This window comes from Agelaius phoeniceus, chromosome 19 (assembly GCF_051311805.1).
Source record: "Agelaius phoeniceus isolate bAgePho1 chromosome 19, bAgePho1.hap1, whole genome shotgun sequence".
Taxonomy (NCBI): Eukaryota; Metazoa; Chordata; class Aves; order Passeriformes; family Icteridae; genus Agelaius; species Agelaius phoeniceus.
In genome coordinates this window covers 8,816,514-8,844,440 of record NC_135283.1, presented here as the reverse complement: position 1 = coordinate 8,844,440, position 27,927 = coordinate 8,816,514, and the positions used below count along the sequence as shown (strand labels likewise).

Genomic DNA, 27,927 nt, shown 5'->3' with positions numbered 1-27,927 from the left:
TGAGAGATTTTGTTGCAGGCAAACACTGCAGATGTCACATTTTCTGTGCTTCCAAAGGCTATTTCCCAGCAAACCAAAGCATTATAGACTATTTATTTATAACCCTGCTGTAGAACAAACAGAACCACCACACAACTATGTGTCTGGGTCAACAAACTTTAAGGCTCTACAATAAATTTTTAAGGATGAACACAAGACCTGAGATGCCTCTTAATTTTCTTTGATCATCAGGGCACTGAACTATACATGTCCATGAATATAATTTGGTTTTTTACTGCCAATACTCCCACTGGAAGAGTCTTTTCCACCAGCAGATGGTCACATCCTGATTTACCTTATGTAAACCTATGTATTTGGGGGTAGCTTATATTATGCTAATTTTTTCCCAGTATGTTTGTTTAGACATGTATATCTAACTTAGGTGTCTTCACTCCTATTACTTATACAGAGAGTGACTCTGGGCTTTGAAGCAATTAGTTGATTTTAACAGCAGTCAAATGTCTTTATGCCATTCAAGTTTTTCCTCTGTAAAAGTAGGATAAAACCTCCTTCCTTTCCTCTCCTCTCTATGTTCATTTTCAGACTGTAATTTCTTCTGAGCAAGAATTCTGCTGATCAATGCTGGTTTAGTGCCTACTACAATGGGTATCTTCTCATAGTGGGGTACTACTATGCTACAAAAAAAAAAAAAAAGTAAATATTACTGATGGTAAAAATACAGCTCATCGACTAAAGGTGCGGGAAAAGAATTTTGTCCTGTAGGACATCAAAGTTCTTAAAAATTCATATGTCAAGTATTTCCATCTGAACTAAATTAGTTTTGTAGAACTAAGATTTCATGGCAAATAAAAATAGTATATCATCTTAATAAAAGCATCATGTGCAAAGGGAAAATAAAAGCAAGAAAGATATAATTTTATAGTACTTGCACAGTTCTTCTTACTCTGCACTGAAATTCAAAACTACCAAAGAAGCAGCCATCAACAGCCACATAATCAATCTCCTGCAAAGCTGGTGCTGGTCTCCAACTTATTTGATACAAAGGACAGTGGAAACAATAGGAAAGTTTGCAGGAGTGTAGTAAATAACTCTAATGCTTTGAATTGCAAAGGGTAAGCAGCCTACCAAAAGTATTTATCAAAGTCATATTGGGGGAAAGAAACATCACCAAGCAGAACAGTGCAAGCCAGATGCTTGGAGATTAAATGGGGTCAAAAATGCAACCCTAATTTTCATAACATCCTCATAAAAATTCACAGGAAACTGCTTTCTGAACCTGTTTTGGAAGAGATTTTTTTGAAAGTTAAAGGGGAGTTGCAGATTGAGATTCTACTGAATGAGGTCAGAATTACAGAGGAAGAGAAAAATAACCTGTTCATTAAATAAAAATAAGAACATAAAAATAAATACAGAACAATGGCTAGAAGTAGCTGACAGTTATGTCTAGACTTGTGAGATCAGATTTACATCTTTCAATTTGCACTAGTGTTGAAGGTTCAGATCAGTCAGATCTTTAACCCTTTCAATGAGGGAACCAACCCACTTGACTTTGGTGAACTCACCAGACTTACCTGTAAATATAAATATAAAGTTAAAAAAAAATAGGCTTTACTAATATTTTCAGCTCCTTTCAACCCTAGTGCCTCTCCCTTTTATACACACACACTGTGGTTGTGCCTCATCCTTCACTTCTTTAAACCCAGGTGTAAAGAGTAAGAGCAAGGCACACACTTTAAAACACTTCACTGTTTTTATATATAAACCCAACTTAAAGGCCAGTGAATATAATGGAGGATGACCTAGACTGGCAGAAGACACATCATCATCTTCATGAAATAATTGAGATGGAATCTCTCCCACATGGAAAGACCAAGATACCAGAATTCTCAAAACAAAAAAAAAAAAGTTCAAATTATTCAATAGCTCTACAAATAATAAATGATTTTTTAGAACTTAAAGGAAACAGATTTTTCAAGTTCTCATGATGCCCTTTCGCTGCTGTTCAAAAAGCCATCTGACATTTTCTCTGACTGCTCACAGTTCCTGTGCCAGCAGCACTAGGACAATGCTCAGAGCAATGACAGGCATTTAATTTTCAGGCTTTGATGTTGCAAAACAATGCAGTAAAGAGAAATTAAAACTTAACAAATTGATTGACAATTTTCTTTTAGACTCTTCCCTTTCATTTCTACAATACCAATTTACCTCCTGCTGACTTGCAAAAGAAACACAGGGTAATTAATTTGCCTTAGTGGACAGTGAAGGAATACAGAATGCAAATATGAGAGCCATGACCTTGGTGTATTTTGGCTGGCACTTAAGCCGTATTTATTATCTGACAATAATTTGCATGCAAGTGTAATTTCAAAAGCAAATTAATTTTCTTAAGAGTAGACAAAGAAGATTGTAAAAAGTAAAAACGAAGCAGATCTGAACATACTGGCCACATTCTTTTAGTGAACAGAGAATTTAGTGAGGTTATGAGATGTTTATAGGACATGCAGTGTAAATAAACCATGCATAGGAGTGGCTACACAATGCAATTTATTTCCATCAACAATTAAATCATCTACCGTACTTAAAAAGGTCAACTTTCTTTTTCTATGGAGATTCAGGAAATAATTTTCTTCTGTATTTCAGAAGAAAAAGAATCCTTACATAATAGTGCAAGTGAAGCACAAGTTGCAGCTCACTCTGAGGTACTCAGAGTGTTTGCAGAACAGGGCTGTTTGGTGCTGCTCAGCCCATCCATCCTGAGCACTGCCCTGTGCAAGCCTGAGCCTGCATTAACCTTGGGCACACCCTCAGCCCCAGGCACAGCTGCTGCTGGGGTGTCCAGCCCTGACCCCATCTCCTGCTCTGAGGAGCAGTGCTGCATTAACACACATGCTTGTAGTTACCTGAGCACATGCACATAAAACTGGAGAGTCAGGAGCACTTGTTGTGACAGCAGAGTTGGTTTGAGGTGTTCCTTCCCTCCCTCATCTCTCATTCATCCATACTATAACAACTCAATGCTCTGTTTCTACAGATTGCATGCGCTTCGGCTAAATGTGAGACAGAGCCTTTGGGGCTCCTACAGGAAATCCAGATTGCAATACTTACACATTGCTGTGCAACACCTGTGCTGTCAGCTCAACAACACCTGGGAAACATCATGTCAGAACTCCTGGGTGGGGATCTTGCTGTGCACATGGGGAATGGAGCAAATCTGGGTGTGCAGGGAAAAATCAGAGCTTGTGGAGTGGGTTGGGTCCTTCCTGAAGGATGTGACTTACTGAGTGTACCTGGAACTGAAAACACATGTGGTAGGGCAGGTCTGCCCAAAACGTCTGGAAAGTGCCAGCTCAACTGCAGGCAGACAGCAGCTGTAGAGAGTGCACCCAAATGTTTCTTGTAAGATCTGTCTCACTGAAACTGCCAATGGATGCAGCTGCTGATGCTCCAGTTGGCCTCTCATGGTACCTGGATAAATGTTTGAATGTGTCAAAATATTGGAAGGTAAAAGTTTGAAGCTAGAGCTTTCAAAATATTGGAGGCTTTTAATCTAGAAATTAAAATCTGGAGGTGTAGTATCCCATATTTCTTCACAGTAAATGCCAGCATGAATAATTGTTTCCAAATAGAAATTCTTGAGTTACTGTAATGATGATAATATTAAAGCCTGTTGTGGCCCAAGTACAACAGCTGAACTTTCCCATACTGGAATTGTGAGCTGATGTCCATGTGTACAGCATGAACAATGTTTCTTGTAGCTGTGGGATAGTTAATTTCTCTCCCTGTATGCTTTGCTACTCACAAAGTGCAGCATAAATGAAGAAATCTCACTGCTCCTCCTCACACTACAGCTTGATGCAATATTGAATGTTTGAATGTTTGATTCAGAATTATAGAATTAACTTTCCTTTTTTCTTTTTTTTTTGTACAAAATAACTTACTGTAAGATTAAAAGGTTGTACCAGGGAAGAGTCCACGTAGTTTATGACTTAAGCTTAAAAGCTGGTACAAGTTAATTATTCATCTTGAAGCTAAAACAGCTTGGAAAAAGGTTTCCTTTGACAGTCATCCCTTTATCTAAACACTTGGCTGCAGAAACCTAAGAAATTTACAGTCCTTCCCACACACTACACTTTTGTCTGGAAGCAACTAGAAATGCAACTTTGTTCCTATCATATGCACAGAGGAAATAAAGACATGATAAACTCACTAGTTGTGCCAAATTCATTTTGCCTGATGTGCTATTTTGGAGTTAAAATACAATTGGAATGATGGTCTTTGCACACAAAATTAGAAACTTGATATTACACTTACTAATATGGTAAACCTGCCCATTCAACTTACTGAAAATTTTGGTGGTGCTCCATGTGACATGCAGGGTACAGGGGGTCCAATTTCAGTGGTTGAGCTTAGGAAACAAGTGAGCAGAGAGGTGGAGCAGCAGTGTGGAATACTGGATAACACACTGGGCTTCGGAGCCGGGAGACTCCATTTCTATTCTTGTTACATGACTGTGACCAAGCTGCTTCCTGTTTCTCTGACCCCTTCCACCCCCATCCATCATCTGCCTGCACAGCAAGCCTGTCTTCTTACAGGCAAAACCTAATGAGATAGGGCCTGTAGGTGATTCTCTTACACCAATAATACCTGTACAATGCTTCTTGCCTGTGTTTAGTAAGACATGTTGCCTCCATGATATTCTATGGTTGATTCAAGAAATGGCAACACATTGCTGTCAGACTCACAGAAAACATTATTACAATCCTAACTGCCAGTGGCAAAATAGTCTTACATGAACCATTAATGATGTATCATGGTTTGAGGCTGGCGCAATGCCAGTGCCCCCATGAAAATACATTCTCCCTGGTGTCTGCTGTGAGATGTGACCAGGAATAAGCAAAGCAGGCCCCCACTTAGAAATAAAGAAAAGAAAACTTTATTAACTAAACTACAACTCTAAGTAAAAAGAAACACACATGGAAAATGAAAACTTTCCAAAAACATTTCCTCCTCCCCCCACCAAATTTCCAATACATCTATCCCCCAAAATCACCAACTCTCAGTCCATCACCACCCTTTAGGTAATCAATTCTCAGTTCATCAAAAGGAGAAGAGTCCTTCTTGTGCCATAGGCTTCCCCAGGAAACACAGTTGAAACCTCTTGTGTTTCCATGTCACTTGTGGCACCGCTCAGAGAACATTTGCCATCATGACCTCTTCCTTCCATGCCCAGTGCTCTCACCACTGCACATGGACCGCAGCTGCTTCTAGGGTCGTCCTTTTAAGGATGCTTTGTCCCGTTCCAAAAAGAGCACAGTCTCACCTTTGGGACACCTGTCCCCCCCCAAATTTCAACCCCTGGGGCCAAGGGGTACCAACACTGAACCTTCTTGGCTCTGAGCTACTGCCTCCCCCTGGATGCAGTCTCTGTGTCACAGGAAACATGGTTCTGTCCATGGCTATAGCAAGAAGAGTCCAGCTAAGGCCAGTCCATCATCTCTTCCCACCTAAGGTTCTTCTCTACTCTCCCGACATCTTTCACTTGCCCAGACCTTCACACTTGCACATTTCCTTCTTCTATTTCATCTCTATCTCTCTTCTAGGAAAGGTTAATGTTCTGTAAAGTTTTCATTGCCCAAAAAAAGGGTTAAAAACTCGGGCTCTGCCCACCTGAATCTCCCACAGCGGCTGGACACCTTCTCTCTGTACCCCCTCCCTTCTCAGCGGCCGGGCTGTGCTGCCAGCACATGATATCAAATTTCAAGGTGGCACAGGCTCTCTCTCTGTCTCCTGGGGGACGGGGGGCTGCCCGATGCCTCTGGGTGCTCTTCCACCCTTCCACCCTCGGGGCCAGGCCTACCTCACCCGGCCGCATGGCTTCCCCTCCCCTGCCCAGCCAGCATCTGGGCCAGGGGAGCTCTGACCTGCTTCCCTCACCAGAACCCAAGAGGGCTTCCCCCGGGAGTGCTCTGCTTTTTAACCCCTGTGTTCTCAGAGGCATATCCATCCATCCAGTGGCCAAACCATGTGCCAATGTTCAAATCTGAACACCTATTGGCCTGACCACTTCATATCCCAGAAAATGTACTTCCTCTCAAACCATGACATGATGCTAAAGACTTGTTGTTTCCTTTCTAGTCTGTAAAATCTACCACATATCAGACGCCAATCCATTTTTGAGCACCAATTAATGCATTTTATCTTATTGAAGTGTGTGAAAAAGTTGGTCTTTGGTCACTACCATATCTGCTTACTATAGTTTATGCATATTTTAAACCCACAATTTCATCTATTGTTCCTCTATTTCACATAGAGGTTGATTTTTATGGAAAAGGCCATCTGGAATTACTGGTACTTGATAGTTTCATTGTCTCAAACATTTGTAACTTTTATCAACAATGCAAAGAGGGAACAGAAGTCATGTTCAAAGCTAATAAAGACTGCTCTAAGGATTGTAACACAACTTCCTAAGAATGTGAACAGTAAGAGAAATAGCAAAGATAACTGGAGCTCTGTCACCCTTATCTGAAGACCAGAATGACAGTGTTTATTACACGCATACTTAGCTATCAGCTGCCACACAGTCTCTTGAGCCACGTGTCAGCTCTGATCGGAACTCCCTGGTTACAGTTCATGCCATCAGCAGAGTCAAATTCAATGTGCTAAACCCTAAAATGTGTCCATTTGTTCAGCATTCTGGCCCTAACCCTGGAAACCATTAAGCACATGATTTTCTTTAACACCTCAAAAGTCTCAGTATTCCACTGAAAATGAGACCACTTAAATACTTGAAAATTAAGTGGAAGCTCAGGTAGGCTGCTGGAACGGGATCAACACTCTTGTAGATCCAACCACTAATACACATCCTTGTTTTTGGTTCCATTTCAATCACCAAGCCTTGTGAAGTGCTTGGGACAAGAACTTACAGGGAACTGCAGAAACAGTTTATTATCTGGTAATAAACATGAGAACAAAAGGGTACAAACCTAAACCTAAACTAATGAAAAATCTATTCTGAGTAATATGATGAGTAGTTTCTATACTTTAGGCGCCCTAAAATACACAAAGGTACTGCAGTAAATAGTCATCAAACATCTATCTTTAAGATTGAATACCTCTACCAAAATTACTGCTAAGCAACAGTGAAAGGAAGTCACTTTTTTAAACAGAAAATATCTGTGCACTGCCATGTCAGGGACTAGGGGTTGTGGGCAGAGCTCTGTGTGCAGATTTCACTCCAAGTTTCACATCCTCACAGCACCAAAATCACTGTGTATGTGTGAGTCGATCTGTTCATGTGCAGCATCTTTTCTCCAGAGCTTTAGAAGTTCAGAAATCCTGAAAAAAAATAGTTCAAACTCTCTTTATTCTGCTCCAATAGGTTCCCAAGTAAAAATAATCCAGACTCATTAAGTATGATTTGTCATAATTTTGTGTGTTGCCCATAGGGTCTTATGGTTTTTGCTTAATAAATACATCCTATCTCTCAGTAATGTCATACCTGAAATTAAAAATAAAAATGACAAAATATAGTTTGCATTAAAATTTACCACTTATAACTCCATTCAAACAAATTTCATGACTGGAAAACTCAAAACAAATTCTCTTTTTAAAACATAGTCTCTTTAGAATGTAAGACTATTTTACATGTTTGGATTTAAGAAGTAGAAAATAAAGCTCAGCAGAGCCATTTAATGGGAACAATCTTAAGGCTTGTCTACACAGGAAGTTAAGCTAAATTAGCTGAAAGGTGTGAATTTAAAGTGCATTAAGGTAAAGTGAACTACAGTCACTTTATTCTGAATGAGAACATTCACACCAAGCTTTAATGCACTTTAACTAATATATTTTAAAATCATATCTTTAGTTAATTTGTCTTAACTTCCTGTGCAAACAACTCTTCTCTAGCACTTACTGAGAGCCACAATATAGATTGATGTGGTTATATTTATAAATGTGCCTATTAACCTTAAGACTCTGAGTCAAAAAAAATTGGGATGTTAAATAAAAATAAGAAATATATCCTTGCATGAACTTCCTAGTGCTTTGAGAGCGCAAACAGTCCTAATGTTCCTAGTGTAAACATGTCATTAATTTAGCCCTAATTTATATAAAAGTATATTAGCTATTCAGAGCCAGATTTAAAAAATACCACAAACACTTGCATATTGTGACTATAGTAGGAATTTATGTCTGAAACAAATGAAATGTAAATAAATAGAGAAAAAAGTCATGTTTCATTTAAATACAGTACATGTATTGAGATTCGCCAAGACACGCTAAATATAAAGGACTTTTACTAGAATTAACTTGTAAAAAAGGCTCTGAAATGCTTTATTTTCTGAGGGGTGTCTAAAAGTCTTCGTTATAAAGGATACCTCAAATTATCTAGAGAATGCAAACAAGATTTTGCCTCAGATAACCTGTGAAATCAGTACTGTGTTTTTCCTAGCACTGCTCAAGTTCAAAGGACCTTTTCAGAAGCAGTTCTTGTAGAAAGAGAACAGGGATGTACTGAGCACCCAACGTTTGCTTACAGGGTGACTCAGTGCTCTGACAGACCAGGGGACAATGGTCTGGCACAGCCACCACTGTGGGGATTGTTGGGCTCTACAGACCAACACACTGAGCTCAGCTACCAGGAGTAAAAACAGGGGAAAAAATATGCCCTTTGCCAGAGCAGGAAGGCTGACATTGTGTCCCCCAGTACACAGCCAGCCCTGGGTGCAGCCCCACACAACCTCAGGGTTGCACAGGGGGCTCTGATTTCCACTGGATCAACTCTTAAGTTCTTCCTCTCTCTTTGAAAGTTGGTGAATAGCACAGTTCAAAAGTAAAATACAATAGTGAAATAGTGAAGAGATCTTTCTTTTTTTGTTTTTTTAAATGATGACAGAGAGAATGGGATAGTGGACCATGAAAAAGAAAAACATCCTCTTTTAAAAGAAGACTGCTAAAATAACAGAACCAGGGGGTTTTAAAGCATAAACTTTTAATGAAAGAAATCTGCTGCTCAGCATAAAACACCTTTTCTAGTTTATCAATTCACAAGTTCTACATGATTCAAGCAGATGTTCTGACTGACAAGGCTAAAACACAATAGGGATGATAATAATATATCCATCAGGTGATAAATAAATAAGTATTTCCATCAGCCTTCATAAATATTTTGAGGTATTCTGTATTCCCAGAAAAGTTCTTTTAGTTAATAGAATCCATCAGTTAAAAACTTCCTTAACTGCAGTGATAATTTTCTCTGACAATTTTGCACAGTAACACGAACTCAGAGCACTGCATTAGCACAGGTGGCAAAGGTGCAGCCACCCACAGCTCAACATGATGGAAGGGACTGTCCTTGCTCAGGTGTCCTGGTACTCTGAACATTTGGCAGCTTTTTCGGAGTGCAGACTGTTGCTTTGGCAGCACATGGCCTTGAATCTCAGCTGGAGTCACAAACCTCTTTTAGTCCCTCATGTTTTCTGATTTCCCCTCCTGGGCACCCCATGGCCTCTTTCTGAGCACTCAGGCTAATGCAGCCTTTGGACAGGCTTCCCATAGCTCAATATTCTGTATTTTGTGTTGCCATAGCTTTTAAATCATGCTTCATTTTTGTGATGAAAGCCAGCCACAAACCTAAACTCCCCTGTATAAACTAGAAAGGCTCACCATTAGGTTAAGAGTCCCAGGCAGAGGCAAAAAGCGTGTGTGTGGCAAAACTGACCTGCTTGTTCCATAGAGCCTGTTTGTGTAGTATCTTACTCCTGTCACACCTCACTTGGTACTTTCCCTTCACTGCCAACAGGTTCTCTTTGGAGCCCTTAATTCTGGTATATGTCATGGAATAAATCCAGGAGAAGCAGCGGTTGCTGCGTTTGCCAACACTACAGCAAATGCAGGATTCCTTCAGGATCCTCCTGGTGTTTTCCCTGAGCAGTGGCACCCACAAGCTGAGCAAACCACATAGCTCAAGGCTGTCAAGTGAAAATGTTTGGTTGTTTTCTGTTCATGCAGAAACATTAAGAGTCCTAAACTTTTGGGGTCCCATATTCTTTCTTCCAAGTTCCACCAAATTAAACTATTAATATAGGGACATACCTTAATCTATAAAAAGATGTGCATCAATCTTCATAATCCCAGCTATCACATCAGAGAAATACAAAAAAAACCCTATTCAAACAGCAAAAACACTAAGAGCAAATGCACCTGAGACAGGCAGATGTGTCTAATTTGCACTATCAAGCACTTTACAAACTAAAACTTTAACTTCAGTGATTATGCCTGAGGCATTTAAATGGTTTTAAATTATAAGTCTAGCAGAAGTATATAAGCCAGTATATAATATTCTAAGTAGTGTATAATTTTCTAATAATAAGCCATTAATTCTGGCAGTTTCAGACTGTCTGAATCTAGGTGTATAAACTGTAGCTGCATCAATCAGCTGTGTGTCTGGCTATTTCAGGCATTCCTTGTTAGTATGAAGAAAGAACAGTTTGTCCCCTAAGCACAACAGCAGCTGAGATTCCTGTTGATTGATACCTAAATGTGCCGTAGTGAAAATATATTCGGATAGAGCTGGAGAGGGAGGCACAGCAAAGACGTAATGGGGGCGGAGGAAGGAGGGATGAAATTGGCCACAACAGGAAATTCCTGCTAGTGAGTCTTCCAACTAGCTGACAAGATGGATTTCATTCCTGCAGGTAACAGTGCCTTTATATTTAATCTTCTACAACATCTGTAACCATGTAAATTCTTCACTGCTCTGTATGCAAGCTCAATTACTGAAAAGATGTTCTTGCTGTTCACGACATTTCTCCACTGTACATTCATCTTGTTTCATATAAAGAATCCACTGATGTCAACAAAATTGATGTGTAGAGAAAGCCTAAATATAAAGGGAATTTACTCTGCCAGTTGAAGAAACCTTCACGGGGAAGATGGTCATTTCTGAAAACCTGAAGTGGTTTATTTAGAAACTTGTACTGTTTATTTCCAGAGACCCAATGATTTTGCAGCTGAAAACTGGAAGAAGTTCACAGAAGTCACCATACTCAAGTTGAAGAACCTTACTTTAAAAGCTTTACAATTCTAAACAGGAAAGGAGTATTTTCTGCTGTAAGTGTCAGTCTCAGTGTTCTTACACTGTGACAAGTGAACCCCAACCCATTTTCCAGTTTGGCGAAAATTTCAAGGTTTGGGTTCTCAGTTAGTTTTTGGCTTTTTAGTTTTTAGTTTCTTTCTGATCTTTGACAGCCTGAAAACAACCTAGAAGTTTCAGAGCAACAGATTTCTACCACTTGCAAACTGTGAAAATCTATGCTTTAAAACATTGACAAAATTTGGCTCAGATCCTGATTTCATGGAACAAGTAGGCAAGCATCCCTAGAGCAGTCAGTAAGACAAGACTGGAATCTCCTATTGCATTAGTCTCTTTTCTAGCATTCTTTCAATCAGTATGGTAAAATATTTTTTTCTCCCAAGCAGTAAAATACTAAATTATGCACTTATGTAAAAATAGATGCAGTCTTGTTAATGACATAAAAGTTTAAAGTGCAATAAATACTTACCTGAGAGGCAGAAAAATCCTGTAATCAAAATGCTGATGTAATCAATCCTATAATCAAAATGCTGATGACAGCTCTGTTGGAAGATGTAATGAGGAAGGGAAAGTGAGCCCACCTGTGAACAGTTTCCCTCCTCCAGTTAAAGCCATGTCCCTATGGAATTCCTTTGGAAAACAATTTAGGAGAAGATCAGACTGCAGCAGTTAAAATGAAGACATGCTCAGGTGCCTGGCTTATGTGAGCCATTTCTAATCTTTTTGAACCGAGGCAGAAATGATGGTCCTACTCCTACACCAACAGCAGTTTGTGAGGCTGCAGTTCACTAAAACAGAATTAAATGCAAAAATCTCCACCTATCTCATAAAGGGGGCTGCATTTCATTTTCATAGTTAGCAAATAATTTAGTTTTGCCACTTTTTCCTAACACGTCTGACCAAGTATAAGCCCTCCCCACAAACCATTCACTATGATAAACAAGGCAAAAATCATATTTCACTTTTGAACCTCCTGTGCAGATTAGTCAGAAGCAAAGAGGGGAGGTCTGTCTGCCACCAGTGATTGTCTTACAGAACATGAAAACAAACCCACAAAGTTGCTGACAGGCTATTTTTACATTTCTACCCATACAAGTTTGGTCATGGTCTCTCTAAGGATGCATAGCTGTCCTCGTTTGAACTTGTAGGAGATCTCAATATCCACTTTTATGGATCGTGTTCCCTTTCGGTTCAGCCAGATGGAAACTGGGGGGTTTTTTCCAGCTTTGTAGTCTCAATTGCAAGCTGAGGTTAGCTTGGCTTTTGTCTGTTCCTTTATTTCCCTTGCATTTTCTGTTGCATTTTTCTATCCAGGAAATCACTGCAAATTACTCTGGGACACAAATTTACAACATGCCAATTCCTTAGCAGAAATTCTCTGTCTTATTCTACTCATCATGCCCCAAAGCTTTAGGAGGTGGAATAAACTTTCTGGTACTTACTGAGTGTTCTAAGTGTGACTACACAGAGTTGCTGCATTCTCTAGCACACAAACTTTGACACCTCAGCTTCCTTTGCAGAATTTTTCTACTAGCTATTAGCCATTACCTCTCCTAGGCAACATTTCAAAAATATCTTCAGACAGGTATAATATGTGTCTGCTGGTGCCTGGTTTTGCATGTTAATAATCCAGTTCTTCCTGTACAAATCTCTGAGTCTAACCTTTAAATCAAGAAATGAAGGGACTCCCAAGAAAAACAGATTTCTAAAAGCCACTGTTTTAAAATACTCCTTGTACAGGAGAACAAGCTCCTATTTTATGAAATACTGACTGATCTCTCAACACTCAGAGCTGTCTCACACACAGGGAACGTTGCCCCACGTTTGGGGGAAGCCATTATCAGTGGCCATAGTAAGAACCGTGAGTGAGAACTTCTGGAAGCTCTCCATTCCTGTTTAAGATTCAACCAAAGAACAGGAAACCATTAATGGTGAATTTCACCTGTAGAATCATGTACAAACTATTCATGTTTCATTAGGGGAAGGCAATAATTGATCTGATTTACTCTACTCTTCTAACCCTCAGTTGATTTTTTTTTTTTTAATTGTCTACAAGAATTTCCCTGATCTTGCCAGAGGGACAAGGACAGTAAATCTTTGGACAAAATCAAGATGTGTCTCTCTTCAATTTCTCACACTTACCAAACATGATGCACATTCTGTGTTGTAGCATTGAACTATTGAAAATTGACAACACAAATTCAGTAAAACTCATAGGATCATAGAATGGCTTGGGCTTGGAGAGACCTTAAAGCTCCTCTCATTCCATCCCCCTGCCATGGGTAGGAACACCTTTTTATAGACCAGTTTGCTCAGACCTCCATCCAAATTGGTACTTTATAAATGACAAACTGTTACTAATTTCATTTTTTTTTCAACTCCACAAAACAGAGAACTATGGACAGAAACCAATAGTTCAAGAAAGGAGAAAAGTTCTGGATTTGAACAAAATTACTCTTATGCTTGCAATACAAAAATCTGAAGGCAATGATAAAAACTGTGTTGAATGCAAAGACTGAATTAAAGTCTGTGGAGATCCCTAACATAATAGATTTTGGATGGGGGAAGGAATATATACTAGAGAGTAGTTTGGGTTATTTTTCAAAATAAAACAATTTGGTAACACATGGACACATGGCTTGCATTTTTGTTCTGTTTGTTACTATACTGGTATTGCATTTCAGTTTGGGGAAAATAAAGGTAACTCCAGTTGAAAAGACTATTGTTGGCAAGCTCAAGGACAAAAACCAGTTATTCTGTCCTTAGTACAGCAGCCAGCATGGCACATTTCTACTGCAATCGGAAGTTGGTCAGCTCTAAAGCATCTAATTAAAGAAATTATTCTAGGCTTTAATGGTTTCTTTTTATTGCTACAGTATCAAGAGACCCTGCTGAAACTGGGTCTATACCCTCTACAAACAGTTAGCAAGAGAGAATACTTTCCCTTTCAAGCATTCAGTATAAATAAGACACAGAGGAATCAGCCAGGTGAAGAGATATCTGTGGGTTTAGTTATCTGTGCTGGAGACATGATTAGCAGCTGATCCTGCTTAATTCCATTCCCGTGTCTCACCACTTGAGTGTCTTGGGTTTTACATGTAATTTTGAACTTTAGGAACAACAGCAACAAATGTAAAATGAATATGAGCTACTAATTCATCTCTGTTAATGGGCGCCAAAAATTTCAGGATTCTGATCCTAAAGACCATGGAGTTTTTAGCATGACAGAAAAAATTATTATCAGTTTCATAAATGTCGTATGTAATTAAGTACACTAATTCTCTAAAACATCCCTTGAAAGTTCAAAGCTCATTGAAATCAGCTAAAACCTTCCATAAAGTTCAGAGGCTTTTGCATTATGTTCCCTTTCTGTCCTAACAAAACCCCTTTATAAAATTAATTTGAAAATCCAAGATAAATCTAAATACCCTCTTTGAGAAATGTAGGGGTTTAGCTAACTTGTAATAAACAATTCAGCCACTTTTTGGGAAGTCTGTCAGTGTCGAAACCTGGGCCTGTAAGGAAACTTTGTGAGTAGGATAAAAGTGCCAATAAAACTGGTTGGGCACTTTGAAAGAATGCTGGTACATTACATATTTTATTGCTCACATGCACAAACCCATCAGTGTCCTGAAGGCAGTTTTCTTTCTAGCTCATTGATTTAAAGCAAGAAAGCAAATCAACACACTTATATGTATAAAGAGCTGAATTTGGTAAGACCCATGAGAAGGTGTTTGCAAGAGTAAGGTCTGAGACGGTTTACAGAGAGTTTGTTCAGTTTAGTTTACAATAAAGCACACTTTATGTCAACAGCTGAAATACGAAGTCTAAAGCATCACCTTTTTCAATATCAATATTAAGCTCAGCAAAACTTTTCAAAGGAAAAAAAGTCCCCTGCAACAATGGCCACAGTTATTCTCAACGTGCAGTTTGTCTAGCACTAAAGCTGTGCATTACTATCGCCTTTCTGCTCTCTACATATTCCTGCAGGGCAGTTAGTTTTTAAATAATTAAAAAATTCACTATTAATTAACCTAATGAAAAACATGTCAGAAACTGAAGAGAGGTTCATAACAACACAGCAAAGACAGAGAACTAATTAATATCTATAATTAACGTTCAGCTGCAAGTAATGAAGTTTGTATAAAATCACATACATTTATCTCTTAGTTGGCCACCTCACCTGGAAAGGCATGCTGTACACTGACCGGACAGCCAGGGAGGCTGGGGGTAGCAGGCTAAAATATTTTACATTTCCCATTACCATCCTTCTATAGCATCTCTCCTGTCTCTACCCCAATGCTTTCTTTGTCTCTTGGATGATGAATCTAAACCTGATCCTAACTGGCACTGTAATCAGGCTGTGAGGACTAACTATGCTCAGTGTAAATAACACCACTTTCACAGCTTAAATGTGGCATCTTGTGGGTTTAAAGAAAGAGCCCTATGAACATGACAGCAAATATCAAGTGGGGAAAGCTTTTGCCATTCTGTTCCATTCCCTTAAATAGAAAATAGCAAGGAGTTAGAGTTGTTTGATAGGGACAATAATGAGATGGGATGGGAGCTGTCCAGAGCAATAGTCATCCCTAAACTGCAGACAAGCAGTGACAAAATAAAAGAAATTTCTTTCAACTGCTTGCACCATTCTTTCCCTTCATCCTGTTTTTCACTTCTACTGCTCAGAATCTGGTATGCTCTCTGAAACTTCATCTTCCCCTCAACTTATGGAATTTAAAAATGCCTGTAGCATGTCATGATGTAAAATAACATGCCTCTCTATAAGACATCAAGTCTTGCAATTCTCAGCTTTTTATCACGTGAATGAAATCGAGTTATTGTTCATGTACTGCTTCAAGAAACCATTCTTTAGCTAATATGACCTGTGGTAGTTCAATTAAATTTGGTAGTGCTGAAACTTGTTACAGCTGAGGCTCAATCCTTACCCCTGTGAGCACTCAGACAGCCACTTGCTGTCCTAAATGCTCAAAATAGATACAGATAATGACACAAAGTGTAATTTATATAAGAACATACCATTATTATGGCATTCACTTTCAATCCCAAATTGGCCACCATGGTCAAGTTTAGGCAGCATCAGTCTAAGCCAATTCAAATTTATGCCAGAAAACTGAAGAACATTTTAAATAAACTACATAGAGACATTCAACTGCCCAGTGATGCCACAGGGTTTCTTTATACACAGTACAGCAGTGAAAAGCAATCAGGAGGCATTAGACAATGGAGGCCACTTCTAAAATTATCAACATTAACTAGCTAGATGTGGCATATTTCATACTATGTCAGCCCATTCAGTTTCCAAAAGCCCCTAAAAATCATCATCTGCTTGAAATTCCAACTCAAAGTAAAGTGGTATGTTGATTATTTTTAAATAATAATAATTTTCTGGCTATGTATGAAATAAAAATGGAATGATTATTTTCACTTTTGAGCCAAAAAGTATTGTCAATTGTCACACTGGACAGAATCCAATAAAAATGGCCAGTTCGTTTTCATATTCTTTTGAAATGATCATAGATCAAATTTTCCATATACAAAATGCCTAGTAAGATATATATATATATATATTTAAGAGGTATAAATGGCTAAATGGGAATTCTAACTCAGCACTGACTTCTGAACCAATTTGATGAACTTCATTTTAACAATTTTTGAAATATGGTCATAATTTTAAATATTCTTACATAAACTGCCCCAACCACTCTAATCATGCATTCAGTGAAATATTTCAAACTTCTCCTTCACTTTTTAAATGTGCACTGGTTGCATATTTCAGCTTCCACAACATGTTACTTTAGTCATTAAAATGTTGGACCTGAAATTTCTATCTGTTTCAAGGGACAATCTGACTGATGTAAAACTTAGTTTAGCTACAAAAACATTGTGTTTCAGTCTGGGTATCTACTCTCCTTTTCTAAAAGAATTTGTTCCTCCCCTGGTGATGCATGATGGCTGTTGTATAATCTTGTACTGCCCAAAAGAGAGGCTATAGAATCCAGCCTATACAAGCAGAGATTTATGAAGTGGCAAATATTTGCTTGAGACAATTGCTGACCTCAAAGGAACATCTTCAGGAGCCCAGGCCTGCTGAGCGTTGCCATATGAGTCACACAAAGATTAGCTTGGAACAAAAGCTGCAGCAACTTTGCATTTAGAAGAAACTTGGAGTCAGGTACATCTTCTCAGCTTGACTCCATGTGAAATTTAAATCCGTAAATCATTAATTTCAATATTGTCAGGATACAAAAGGAAAAGGAGACATTAGCCTTAAAAGACTTAGAAAGGAGAGCTTTAGGATCCCTCTGCAGATTTCCATCTTCCCTAGCTCAGCCTCTGCTGTAAGGCAGGACACAAACACTGACCTTGGAGCTGTTCTGTGTGCATTCTTGACATGCTTCTGGGGAAAGCAAGTTTAGACAACAGCTTCAAGCTCATCTTGAACTCTTCTAAAATGCACTCCAAATTCTCAAGGTTTATTAGCACAGAACAAACCCAATCTGAATCACACATGAGATGATCCTTAACACAGGCTTGAATATGACACAAGAGGAGGCCATAAAATCAGTGATGGGCTTTCTTCTGGTAAAAAAACAAACAAACAAAAACAAAAAAAAAAAAAAACAAAAAGGGAAAACTGACATGACATAGGAAGAAAAGAAAACAGCTCCTCAAATCCCATGGCTAAAGAATTAAATGAAACAGGAGATAAGGAAATAATACTGGTTCTCCAAAGAGCTGTCCATTGAAACTCTCTTGATAACATTCAAGAGGAGATATCAAACATTAATCTAAATCTTCTCATGTGCATAATGTTTATGAATCTGAAAAGACTTTAAGATGAGTTTTGTTTATCCAAACTCCTTGCTTGAACACTTTCAGATGTCCCACCTACTCTTGCACTTTAGAAAATGTATGTGTGCTTCTCATTGCCATCATATTTTCAGCACATCACATTGTTAGTTTTACATCTTAATTGCTGGGGAATATGTATGTTTCAGTGAAATAAATCTTTGGGCTCTAAAATTTTCTACTTGTTTATTCAGTACAGTTTACAGAATGTCCAATAAGCCTATAAATCAATTTAACATAATGGGATTATAGCAAATTTTGTCATTAATGAGTTAACAATGGCAACACTAGGAATGAAGATGTGAAAACACTGGACTTAGTACACCTTAGAAACAAGAGTGTTCTTATGGGTCTTTGAAGAGTTTGCCCTCTCATCAGCCTGGAACAAGCTAAGCTCATTGCTGCAGTGTTTTTCCAGCTGCTGTTACCTCTGTCAGTAAGAGCACACTGCTCTACCTAATGCTACAGCAAGAACTGTGCATGGCTCAGCAATACAACATTACTAAATGGGGGATGGGGAAAGGGGCAGTGAAAGATTTGGGGCGACTTGTCCTTTTTGAAACCTTCCATCTGTTTAAGCAAGTAGCTGGGCTGTTAGTCCCATAGGCTAATTGGCATTTGATCCACATGCATCTCTCTAGCCACAATACAAAGTCTGCAAATTAGACAATACCCAGAGTTAGGACTTACATGGCCCAAGTATTCAGAGTGTAGCTACAGCCACAGACTGTACATGGTCACTGGTCCTGGCTTCTTAAATCCTTTAAGGCTCTCTGAGAAAGCCAGATCAGTTCCAGGATTGGAAACACCTGTGTAGGAACCATCCACAGTTCCTAGGTTTTCTGGCTCTTCCCACGAAAGATACTGAAAAGCTTTTACAGAAGAGGATGCCCCCTGCCCATCTTGATGCAGTAGTGATGTATTTTAGTGAAGGATCAGACAAGTGATAACAGGTTGCAATGGGCAGCACCACCCCAGACCATCACACCAGTCCTTTTTCCAGGACTACAACCTAAAAAGCCCTAAGCCATACACAACCTAATATATTATCTGCTTTGTATCCAGAGGTATCTTGGAGGAGTTAATCTGCTGATCTTTTAATGAGTAAATCAGATTGAACAAAGAATTATGTTATAAACTGTGGCTTTTACTTGGTGTTGAAAAATCATATAGTATATAAAAATGGTGAGATCTTGATATTTGATCTGTGTGAGATTATTCTTCTCGCTAAAACCATGAAACTTTGCCAACTCCTTGGCTGCCAGCCACATAAATCAGTTTCTCATACCTCTTCCTATACACGTCTTTAAGACTAACATCCACTTTTTCTCCTGTTTCAGCTTAGTCCTATATGAAAATCATCAGCTGAAATAGGTGTTGTTATCAATCTGTTCTGCTTTATCTTTGCTTCATTTTCTAAGACATATAACACTTCTGTAGATCATTAGAATTATTATTATTTACTTAGTTTCTGGATAAAGTGATCCCTTGCCTTCAGATTTCTTGCCTTCAGATTTCTGGGTAGGCTTCATTTATCCAGCGCACTGCAAATGCTGGGATAAAAGCTACAATATAACAATTGCTAATAACAGGACAAACTTAGTAAATGTAAAGTTACTAAAAGTGCTCTCAGTGGCTTACTCGTACAAAATCTCTAACCACAGGCCTGGCAAAAGGACTGGCATTTTTGTTCATCTGAATAAAAATTGAAAATAAATTCTAAATGAAAACACTGAACAAGGAAAAACTGCAGGACCAGATATCAAATAGGGATGGGGAAAGTAATTAAGAAGATCAATATGCAATGACTTAAAATCTTTGCTAAAAAGACCCTCACACCCTAAACCCAGGATTTTCTTCACATATTGCAAAATGTACAAGCCAAATTGTTATTAGGAACTCAAACTCTTCACACTGAATATACAGTATTTTAATCCTGTACCTTAGCTAGTATCACTGATTCAAGCAGTAATATTGTTTCAAGGAGGGTATAAAAGGATAGAAATATAACCCTAGACAGAAAAAGGAAACAATTAATTTCAGTGACTCATTATTGCCTTCCTCTTTATTCAGACACATAACCTGATATTATTCATAAAGGTGCAAACAGGGCAATTTTTCTTCATTTAAATTGGAGCTGAGAGACAAATCATCAGTTCCCAGGCACATGGGAGTGTTGTGACTGTTGTCACCTGTGATCCCCAGGAAGAGCTCAGAGGTGCTGGCTGCTGTACCAGCACAGAGCAGGGGATTTGTAGGTTTGTGCTGGACAAGGAATAGGAAGAGCAATGACAGTTTCTTGTTGACAGGACTGTGGGGAGCTGGTGCGTGACACTTCTGCAGCTGCTCTGCGCATACAGGGACAGCGACTGCTTTTGCCTGCAGTAATCAAATCACATCTGAAATACAAGAACTAAGTTGCCTGTAGTGGGAACGCATTCACTGCGACACTGAGACTCTGTGAGTGTGGAATCAAAGGGAGCCTGCATCCAGATGATCAGCGTGCTGCACAATTTGTCGAAATATGAACTTGGATGCTTGAATTTTAATTCAAAGGTGATGAAAAATTGTGACCAGAGGAACTTTCTACATCCAATTAGGAAAAACAGAGACAAATTCATCCCTTATGCAAGTCCCCCACAAAATAAACTGGCTTAACATTGGAATCATTCAGATGTCTCTTTTTAGGTAAAATGAATACAAACTTAGGGGTTTATGCATTAGGCTTTTCCAACTGAGATTGGCTAGAGCGCTGGTAATGCATAAGACTTTAGGGACAGCAGATAACTTCAATACTACAAAGCTTAAATTTCATTATTTTATAGTATGCTGGATTTCACTGAATCACAGCTACTACTTTATCCATGCTATAGCTATTTTGAGGGAAATAAACATCTCCGTTTCTGTTACTTATACACCAGCATACACAAATTCTTTTACCTAGGCACATATATGTAAAAGCACTACATGCACACATCTCTTCTCCTGTACCGGGAAGAAAAGCAACTAGATCTATCTACCGGAAAGTTAATTCAGCTAAATTCACAATAAAAGATCAATACTTTGTCTCAGGTTATGCACACCTCATCATCAACTTCAAAATCAAATACAATTTTGACAAGTAATATAATCCAGTAATTTACACTCCTTTTGAGATCCTCATGGCAAATAATCTCTTTTTAATGGATGAGGAAAGAAAACAGAGAGGTGAGATGAGATGTTCAGGACTGTAAAGGAAGTCAGTAGCATGCTAAGGATGGAACCCAGTTGTACTAATGTTTCCAACCCCTGAAATGTTAAATGCAGACATGCAATCCCACCAGAAAAACAGGCAAGCATCACACTAGTGCCCCTGCTTCAAGCATACGTGCCCACTGGGAAGTGCTGGACACTTCTGGTTGCCAGCCAGTAAACTTTCCCCCTCCTCAGCATGAACTCTGATTGTCTGCCAGTTCACTTACCCATGATTATCATTTTTTCTGTCTGATGAGTGTAGAACAATTGCCCCTCGAGCACGGGTTAGCCAGAGCCGGAAGAGCTGCTTGCCTCCAGCCCAGCTGTCGGAGTCTCCATGCAAGATGCTGTGCAAAATGTTGAGTTAAAAGAAAACACGAGTAGGGGGAAAAGAGAGCTCTCTGAGAACCTCCACATGGTTCCTGTTGCTAAGGGAACCACTCCCTTTGTCTGCATAGGTTAGGAATGGCTGCTTCATTTGGAGTCTGTCTCTTAAGTACCTAAAACAGCACAACAATTTCAGAGAGAAAATAAAAAGTCCAGAATGTCTTGCAACCTTAGAAAAATGGAACCACCTAGGAATTCTTACATTAAAAGCATCTATTAATAGTTGATCTGGGTGACTCCAAGGAGACTGTAGAACTCCTCTGTGCCATCTGATGGGACAATACAATGCTGCACACAGTTTAATTTAGTTATTGTAATCAGCTTTTGTGGATGAGGATAGCTGATTACAGAGAGATTGATCAAGAAATCAGGTCCAGTTTACTACAATAAATGGGGAGAGATCAGCAGTAACAAATATAAGCATTTAACAGGTATTCATGATGGGCAATAGAAGAGAGGTGCCTTTACTTATATGGGCCCCTATAAAAATCCAAGCCCAAATCCTTAACTCTGATTTCTGTAGCTGCTCTGCCCCGCTGCCTCTCTGTCCCCAGACCCAGCACTGGCCATATTTCTGAACCCCCAAATATTTGAGAATCAGCCTTCTGTACAGGCCCATTGGGCTCAGTCCAGTTCAGCACATGGAGTTAGGAACCCCTGCTTCTTATCTTACCCTCTGTGCTATTAAGGCATACAGTAGGATGTGTACTTCAGTACAAATGTGATTTCACTGTGAGTCTGAGGCCCTAAAACATGAAGAGCTGATAGAAATTGTCAGGAAGGTTGGTACATGGGAACAGAAATCCCCCAAGTCTAAACATTTTGTTTGCAAAATGTCAGCCTCTTTCTGACAATATACAGCACAGCATGCATTGCACAGCACACTCATATCCTGCTGTCTCTCAGCTGATGCCAAAGCCAGCACCCCAAAATACTGTCAGTGCAATTTTTTTTTCTGTGAATTTACCTGTTTTAATACTGTAGTAGTCTGGGGTAGAAATGGTCAAAGACTTAGATCCCGATAGAAATTTTCAAGCATAGACTTTAAGGTTCTTAACATATCCAGAGAACAGTCAGAGAAATGAGTTACAAAATCTTAGATGATGGGCTTCTGTATGGAAAGCAGAATTTTCTTTTTCCACCAGAGAGCAGCTGTGAGTGCCTGCAACAGGGGAGGGGGTTAGTTCAGTCTTACAGTAAAGAGCTGAGCTTCACTTAATGCAAGGTAGCTGCTGAGGAAAATCAGTGCCAGTGTTCTGTTTTCCAGGGAGCTGAGCTTTTTTCCCCTCAGCCAGATTAGAGTATAATCTTAGAGAACACCAAAGATGCTCTTAGAGAACACTAGTCAGATAAGAGTAATAAGATGTCTTTGCTCACATACCCCAGTCCAGCACTGACTCTTTGACATGAAGAATTCAGTTGTCACTTCATTGCACATGTTGAATTGTATTTGCAGCATAAGAGTTGCAACACCCTCCCATCTTCCTCTCGCCCCAGTGAGTCAAATAAAGCAGTCAGAATTGCTTTGTAGAGAGGCCTTTCTGCTATTCCTTTCAAAAGATTAGGAGATTAGAGGGTGCAACCCAGACTTCAGTTTAGGGACATTAGAAAGCAACTGTAAATGGGTTTCCGTTGCATCATTTTTATCAAGGAACATTTAATTGGAAACTATTTTAAAAGTTTGGGATTTTATGTATTATTTTCCTTTCAGGGTATTAATTGGAATTGCTCAATCCTGCTGTGTATGTGTGCACACAAATACACTCATCTCATTTTCTCCTGCTCATGGATAGACTGATGTCAAGGCAAGTGCAAAATAAAAGATCTTGGGATTCTCTACAGCCTCAGCAAGGGAGACAATGGATTTTATGACTGAAGTGAAGTTTCTGCCAATACTTTACCCACTTTCTTCTGCTGCTTGCAACCCATGGAACCTTCTTCAGTGTAATTACAATGACAAAAGCAAACCCACACATGTTTAGAGATTCAAAGTTAATTCCTACCATAATAAAATTCTTCAATGCCACAGATCAATGCATAGTAAGTCTAACAGTGCACTTTATCTAAGCCTTTTACAAGTGTTTGGGTATATAATACTATTATTAATACAAGGGCATTCTGCTGATCATTGCCATTTTGTCACTTCATGATAAAAAGACACGGGGGGCAAATTCAGATCACATTTGTGAAAGAGTCAGGGACAGCACCAATGTAGCCTCCTGCATTACTACACAATGTTAGCCCCCAGAAAACAAAATAAAACAAAATACCAATATTTTCCTCCTTATTTTAACAAAGGCAGGTATTTTCTCTGTTTAATAGAGATTTTAGCATTCTATACTGGACATTTACTATTTTTCCATTATTACAAAAGCAATCAATTTTTGTCAGACTGGCAGTGAGGCTCAGATTTGATGATAACAATGCGAATTTGCAAGAAGTGAAACCCTACTCAGGAACCCTTCTTCAGTGAAATCTTGAACTGTATCTATTACAATAAATCCCATCTTCTCAACTGAAAAATAAACTGCAGTAAGTACTAGTGTCCTAAAGAGCCCAACTTTGTTATGCTAATCCAAGGTGTTAAGAATAGTCAGAAAAGGAATTCATTAGTGGCTACTTGAATCAACTGCTTTTTGTCCCAAATATGAACACATCCCTGCAGTCAGAAATTACCTACACAGTGTGATTGAAGCTTATTGATTTAATTACATATAATAAGCAACTTGCAGTGCATGAAGTGAGGCTATGGAAAAGTACATTACAGTGCTCCTGCTTCAGGGCCCTCTCAGTCAGAATTTTAGTATATGTACCTATTTTCTCTTTATCGTTCAGGCAACAACATTGAAACCCTATCCCCTCAGTCCACTTAGTGAGCAAGAAAAGATTGTCTGCCTTATATAAAAAAGCTTACGAGGAATTTTTAAAACAAATATTTACAAAGCTCTAAAAATATTATCTTGTTTTGTTAAGGTTAAGTGTGAAGCACTGTAGCTGTTACAAATATACCTCTTGTTATGCAGTGAAAGAGAGAAGGCAGATGGAGCTGTTGATAGCCTCAGTGACAATAGTGCAACATGCCGTTGCACAGGAACCAGTATTCACCCTATAAGGAGAATTTTTCATATTCTCCAATTTTTTTTTTTCAGTCGCAAGTTAGAATTAAAATTCCAACATGAGAAATTTTCCATAGGAGGGTCATATTTAAAAGACCCTCTATATAAAAAAAGCCCTTTACTTTGAATGAACTGACATGGATTTAAATGACCTGTGAGAGTATGTGTACAGTTGTATGTGCATGTATAAGGTTTCTTGTCCACTTTCGAGAGCCCAGACTCCCATCCCTCGTGGCAGTCTGCCAAACAGGCCAGGAACGTGAAGAAACTTGACTTTCTGGCACTGTTCCACGTGAGATGCCGGGGAGCTGAGAGCTGGGAAAAGCGGGTGAGCTGGCAGCAAACCAAGAACATTTCCATCAAAAATTTCATTGGAATAGACATTTTCATGCAACGTGTTAGGTTTTGGTGAACTGGCATTAGCTGAGAGAAAAATGTTCCACTGGAAAGTTTCCAGTTTGTCCTAGTGCTAAGATCTTGATGCTTGGACCTTGTATATTTCATTCAACTGAAAAACAGATTTTTATTTCCTGGTGTCATGCACAGAGACAGAATGTAGTTTACTGTACTACTGATTGTCTAAAATAATTTCTCCTGATACTGTAAAAAGATACTTTATTTTGCCATCTGCAGTGAGTGCTGCTGTCTCATGACTCTGTGGTTTTTGCCATCTCCCCACCCCTCTTTATCTCATCAAAATGGATCACAAGAAGGAATGTCAGCAGGCGAGGGACTCAGTTGTGAAAGCACCACTTTGTACTCAGAGACAGATTTAAATAACTCTGTCTTGAACAAGATTTCCATCTTACTTTCTATATTAGTTCAGTAGGGAAACCAGTACATCCCCACCTTGAAGTGTTATTGAAATTCATAAATATGGATCATAACAATAAACCTGTAACAGTTCTAAGAAATGTATAAAATACAGTAGCTTCAACTACTAAACTGTAGGAAAGTAAAGTATTTAACAGTATATTGAGTACAGATGGCACAAAGTTGTGGCAGAAAACCGAAGTAGGGAAGAATATAGCGCTGGATGAACAGTCAAATCTATATTGAATGCAATGCACACTTCAAAAGTTGATTTCACAGATTCTTTGACACAAAAAAGTGTATGCAATATATATAATTTAGTTAATCTCATTCAAGCTGCATGAGTGACAATTCTGAGCTTATTGGAAACCTTGAAAAAAATTCAGCTTTGTCACCGATGGGATGCAACAAAGCTGGGCCAATTCCATGTGCTCAGCTTTTGAACCTGCCTCTCAGAACACTTATTCATATTACACCCCATTCAGGAAGTGATCTCACTGGAAAATCTAAGCAAAGCATAGGACAGAAGTTCCAGGATCAAAAAGCTAAAGAATGTTCTTTCCCCCCCTGCCACTTCATCCTCTTTTAAATGAATTTAGTCCTTGTGAAAATAATTTGATAGACAGCCCTAAGGACCAGAGCTGTTGTGGACACACAAGGACACATTTCCATTGTCCTCATTTCACATCAATGAATGTTCACTCTGAGCTGTGTGTTTAACTTCCCATCTTGGGCATCACAGGACTTCACCCAAAACTAGTGCAGAGATAAGCACAGAATTCTTCAGCCTGAGAATAAACAACTTTATAATCATAAATAATCATACAATAATTCATCCCCTATCTTTTGAGTTCTCATAGCAAAAAAGAAACTGCACAACCATTCTCAACTGAGCTGTAATACATAATTGTTAATACTGGTACTGTAACAGTATCCTTTAGTCACTAGCTCTCTCAATTTTGAATATGGGCACCAAATTTGAGCTAAACCCAGCATTAAACATATGCCTATAGGATTTCTATCTTGCTTTTTCCTACTGGTAATGAAATAAGCATTAATGCAGTAACCAAGTGTCATGCAAGTTTGAGCTCTATAAGGAGACTATATCCCAATCCTAGGCATAGCACAACATGTCTTAAGGAAGCTTCTGGGTGTTCCAGTAGCTTCATGGGGCAGAGTTAATTCAACTCCATGTCTCCATTTTGCTTTTTAGAATTTCTTCTTCTGTTTGGAAGAGTAATCCACCTCATTTTCAAACGTATGAAAATTCTTCATCTCCGTTTCAAGTGGCTGTCAATATTTCCAGGCTGTGTAACCACTTTCTTCAAGTGAAATTGGCAAAATTGGCCCAAAAAATCAATTAATTTTTCAGCAGAAGAAAATAGAAAGTATTCTGAGCCTGCTGAAAGTGATGTGAAACTATCAAAGAGAGTATGTGCACAGAATTAGCAAAGCAAAAGTCAGACCTGTGGATACATGTTGCTCGATATCTCAAAACAGTCAAAGAACTCCAGCTGGTGTTCCCTGCCTTACTTGACAATGATGCACATTTTCCACCTCCTCTGACAAGAGCTGACTTCAGATTTATCTCTGCTGTTTATTTCTGTTCTTTAAAAAATACAGATTCAGAAAGTTCTGCCACCCACTTGCAGCAAATTTAAATACCTAAACAAGAGTGAAGTTCAGTGATAGCACTATGAGAGAAGCTGCTGAAGCATAATTATTCTCTTTACAAGGAGCAAGTCTCTCATACTATGTGTAAGCTTACACATAGAGGTAGACACACACATACATTCACATTAAATTTACTGTACTATGCTTGATTTCTCTTCACTGTAACTATTTTCTGTGCCATCACTGAAGGCATTTCCAATGTATATATTTGCTCTGACACCTCTAGATATCATCATGCTCTCTCATGCCCTTGAGTGAGATTGACTCACTTCCATTTCTTCTGTTGCTGTGAAAAAATAAACAGTAGCTGCAAAGCTGTCAAAGAATTTGATTTCTTCTTCTGTCTGTTTTTAATCCTTTTATCTATAGACCTGAAATAGCTTGTTCTGTCATCCAAGTCATATTTATATTTTACAACAACTCTTGCTCAATTTTTTGCAGAAATTTATACCTGGCCCTTGTGTTACTTTCATCTTTATTAAGCCAGAAAAAAGAGCAAAATAAACCAAACTGACTACATTTAATGCAGCAGCTATGACAAATTGCTCAGAAATAAGTTTCAGAGAAGGCCTTCTGGGGGTGCTCCCGTCATCGAGCACACACAGGTAATACTCCTTTCTGTGTCTCATAAAGCAAAAAGAACTCCTAAAATTGAACTTCATCCACTCCAATCAAAATGCCACTCAACTGCTGATTGAAATATCCTTCATTCAAATCAGAGTGAGTGCCTTTAATGGCTAC

General features: G+C 38.8%; 1 protein-coding gene across 3 annotated transcripts in view; it reads right to left on the bottom strand.

Annotated features, from left to right (window-relative positions):
• Positions 1-27,927, bottom strand: part of ANKFN1 (ankyrin repeat and fibronectin type III domain containing 1) — a 133,391-nt gene that overhangs the window by 91,681 nt on the left and 13,783 nt on the right. For 2 of the 3 annotated variants that reach the window (XM_077188219.1, XM_054645225.2), the window contains exon 1: positions 21,424-21,640. The exons of the other annotated variant lie outside the window; for it this stretch is intronic. The gene's annotated coding sequence lies outside the window, so the exon portion shown is untranslated. Of the gene's footprint in view, positions 1-21,423; positions 21,641-27,927 lie in introns of those variants that run through there. 3 annotated transcript variants of the gene reach the window in all.